This window comes from Micropterus dolomieu, linkage group LG21 (assembly GCF_021292245.1).
Source record: "Micropterus dolomieu isolate WLL.071019.BEF.003 ecotype Adirondacks linkage group LG21, ASM2129224v1, whole genome shotgun sequence".
NCBI lineage: Eukaryota > Metazoa > Chordata > Actinopteri > Centrarchiformes > Centrarchidae > Micropterus > Micropterus dolomieu.
The window spans coordinates 11657178-11661498 of NC_060170.1; the positions used below are offsets into that span (position 1 = coordinate 11657178).

Sequence of the window (4321 nt, forward strand, 5' to 3'; positions counted from 1 at the left end):
TCTATCTGTCTGTCTGTCTTTTCCAGGACATTCTGCTTCTGTGCTGGGCGTACAAGCAGGAAGAGCGGCCCAGCTTCTCCAAGCTGGTAGATTTACTGGAAAAGTTGCCAAAACGGAACCGTCGCCTTTCCCACCCAGGGCACTTCTGGAAGTCAGCTGAGTATGTCAAATGAGTTAGGGACACAAAACAGCAAAACAGTCTGCAACTATAAAAAAAACAGCCGCCATAACTCCACATAAATAACCCACCTCCTTAAAGAATGCACTGAATCCAAAAGCCAGCCCAGTGATGAAAACTGCCCGTGCTGTGTGTATTTCCATGGAATGTTGGCATGTGTGTGTACAGATAAGTTGACTGTCCAGCTTCTCAAAGCAGTCGGGACTCATATTTTCTTTGGTTTGATTTAAACCATGCAGGATATTTTTCCTTTATCGTTTTTGTCTTTTACTATTGACTTGATCCTTTCATAATATTTGATTTATTTTCTGGATGTATCTTGCTTGTAACTTTCGACTGATCACGTCATCATGGACTTTAAAAAACACATGTCTGAGTACAAATGTAGATTTTTTTCCCCCATGTCTTCTTTTTGTTTTGAATGAACTGTTGTACATCACGCATTGTATAATTTCACAACATTGTCTTGCCATTCCTTATGTCTGTCAACTGTGTAGACCATTTTGTTAGTGTTACCTCATGGTCTCTCATGTGTGGATGTCTATACAGGTTATATGTTTGTCTGAAATTATTTTCACTTAAAAAAAGTCCTCTTATTTAAACTGTACCACTGAATGTGAAGAAGCCAGCGTCCCTGTTTGTGTGGCGATGTGTTGGCGCGGTTCTTGGATGGGAGACTTTTCTCTCATCAGCCTGTGCTTTGAATATGTCCTGAGAACATAAGTGAGACATTTGAACAAAAACTTTGCGGGAGAAAAAGCCGTTGGTCAGACTAGGACTCCCTCACTTGACGCTGTTCTGTGAAATCGTTGACACTGAAATGTATCTCGTCAATCTCTTCAGAAATGCTATCAGAGCCAGAGAACTGAGCCCCCAATCGCCTATTCCCCTGATTTAAATGTTATTTACTTAGCTAATATAATATAATATAATATAATATATCATATAATATAGCTAATGGTAGACACAGAATATAATGGATACAGATTAAAATCTAAAGCTTACTGCTGTATAGTGAGTGCAGTAGTCTCCATGAACTTTGTAGACCCTAATCAGTGACAAAGTACTGAAAATTACACATTAGGTTTCTGAGTGGTGTATAAACTGTTTTATAAAATAGTTTGGAAACCTAAATGGATTAAAGACCTGTTGCTAATGCGCCTGGTTCTAAGGTTTGGATATTTTAAGATTCATGTAATGATGTGACTGTTAGGCAGGTAAAAGCAGAACACATGACCTTTGAAAAGGCAAAACAAAAACCGATAGGAGTCAAAGTAAACACTGACTTTGTCTTTGGCTTGTCTTTGGCAACATTGCTTAACAGCAGTGTTGTAGTCACTTTGACTTGGAACTCATTTCATCCTGCCTCAACTTGAATTTTCATTTCAAAAAATTTTTTTATTTTTATGCTGAGCATTTCTGCAAATGGTATGTCATAAACATTTCATCAATAACACATGCTGGGTAAAAGATTAACATTTTTAAATATAGTACACTAAAAATTAGTAATTTTTGAAATCAGCACCTAAAGAAATTTAACAACTATTGTTAAATTACTTTTATTACTCATTTAGAAATCAGCTGTATAAAGGTGTGTTCAGACTGAACGATGATGTGAATTTTAGAGGAAGCTTGACTGCATTGCAAACAGATGCTGGATTCACTAAAGGTAGAGCTAATGAATGTGAGACAGTGGCTAAACAGTGACCACTGAGGCTACAAGAGACAGTTATGAGGTAATGCTAAAGGCACAACTACTACAATTAGGCTACTGCTATGTTTAGCATTCAGCTAAAATGCAAAGTAAGAGTAGCGCAAGTGGAGAAGAGTCATAAAGTCAGCAAACTGGCTTAGTAATGTCAATTACACAGCAATATTTAAATAAAGTTTGCTATCATTAGCCAACATTATCTACCATAAGCTACAGCCATACCAGACCAAGTAAGACTGTAGCAGCTGTACTGGGTTTAGGTGCATTTATTGCTTATGAATTCGAATGAAATTGTAAGAGGAAGATTATTTTCTTCTAACCCCATCCGCTACATAGCCAACATGGCAAGCATGAGAAGTGTTTTTGACCATTATTGGTACACCATCTGGTTACCCAGAGTGCGCTGCATTTTTCCATAATTGTCAGTGTGTGAAGTGTAAGTAGGGGGAAATGCGAATTCAGACGCACCAATAGTCTTGCTTTAATGCAAAGGTGGGCCACTCTAATCAAACATTTTTTCAATGTTAGAGGTATTTAGAGGAAAACACTAGGGTCTGAATGATGACAGTCTGATCTGTAGTACACACATAGACTGTTTAGGCAAACACATACACACACAGTATGTGCATATTGTTAGTTACAGCTCGATACCAATACAGTGAGGTGAAAAAAAGCTTTATGTTTAGTCTGAACACATCTTAAGGACAAATGCTGTAGACCTCCAGCAAGTCCAGCAAGTAACATGGGTAATCAACTTTAGCATCTGTGTCCTTTATTCCCTTGATTATATCCACAATATATGGAGGTTGTACGGGCTGAAGCGCTGTTTTTACACTCTGAACAGAAAATGAATGTTTCTTTAACCATTGCGAAAGGTCAGATTTTCATAACGTTGTTCTCTTTGGACTTAACCGTCTTCTTGTCTTCTTTTAAACATTTAACAAAACAGACTTTTCTCTTGTCATGGTAATATCTATTCTACTCTTGACTGCAACACTGCTGAAAAGTTGACTGTGGAGGACAATTTAAACTCAAACTTGCCTTCTTGTTTTTTTTTTAAAGATTTGTTCTACACAAAGCTAAAGGGTGATTTATTAGGTTCTTGATTTATAAAGTAACAAGTAAGTAACTTAAATCTGGCTGAACTTTCCCTTTAACATAAAAGACATATCAGGATGCTGAAGACCACTCCAGGCCATTTTTCTACTCCATACTGTATATCATAATATATTTTAAATGTATGTTTTAGAGATACAGCAAATCTGAGTCATATCATTATGAATTGAAAGCTGTGGCATCATTTGAGCTGTATACTGCTTTTGATTCTCTCTAGCCACGTGGAATAGATAGAGACAATCCAATCATGTTAAATAGCCATTTTCCACCTTATTATATACACATCTGTGTGTTGGAAAAAGCATACAAACAAATCTGCTGCTGTTTTTTGGAGTCTGTCTATTTTGGAATTGCTGGGATTCAAATATTGTAAGTGGATCATTTATATTTGTACTGTTTACAACTTTCAAGTGCATGAGATGGACTAGCAAAGATCGATTCTTGTTATGAAAAAAAAAACTTCTACAGTATATATAAAAAGTATGTGAGCATTTTTGGATGATCTGATGAACTGTTGTCCATTGAGCAGTTTGATCTCAATATCTAATTAAGTTTTATGTCAGGCTTTGCAAATCTTTTCAACAGCTTGTTTGAGAGAATGATTGTTTCACAATATTTATAGATTATATAAAAATATTAGAATAGCATTTAAATTTAAAAAAAAGAGTTGCGACCTGTACACATGCTAGAGTTGACAACAACCTGACTGGGCAACCATCAAAGATCTAACATTAGTGCCAAGTGTACATAACAGATTGCAGACTATGTTTTATCGTCACTTGCCGTAATATCAATATTCCTTGTGAATTCTTTGACTTCTTTCTTTTGAATGTACAAATTGTGTTGTGTTTTTTTGTTGTTTCTGTTTTCTGTTAATTTTAATTTCTTTTTCGCCATTTTCCTTCTAATTGCATAAGCATTGATGCTGTGTTGTTTCTTTTCCTTGATTCCGTCCTTGTATTGTAGATGATAGCTCCAAAAAGCTTGTATTTAATGATGCCTTATGATCCATGGCTTAGTGATGAGTAGATTTTTGATCACAAGCTCTTTTATTTGCACTCATCCTTTACAAAGTGTATGACAATAAAAAGATGTTTTCATTTTGGACGTTTTCCCGTTTCTTTTATGTCATCTTTTATCTTAGTCAACCCTTATCCATATTTTACTTTGGTTGAAATTTTTAACCCATCTTTAAAGAGCAAATTTAGTGTCGAGTCAGTGCTTACCACCTAATTAATTATTCCAAGAATTTATGAGTGGGATTAATGATTGGGACCTTTAGTGATGTGATCTCTGTTCTGATTTTAAAAAGTGCA

At 35.8% G+C, this 4321-nt stretch overlaps 1 protein-coding gene across 1 annotated transcript in view; it reads left to right on the top strand.

Annotated features, from left to right (window-relative positions):
* Nucleotides 1–4112, top strand: part of LOC123959826 (kinase suppressor of Ras 2-like) — a 59043-nt gene extending 54931 nt beyond the window's left edge. The window contains exon 18 of the mRNA XM_046034126.1: nt 1396–4112. The gene's annotated coding sequence lies outside the window, so the exon portion shown is untranslated. The remainder of the gene's footprint in view (nt 1–1395) is intronic.
* The last annotated feature ends 209 nt before the right edge of the window (nt 4113–4321 follow it).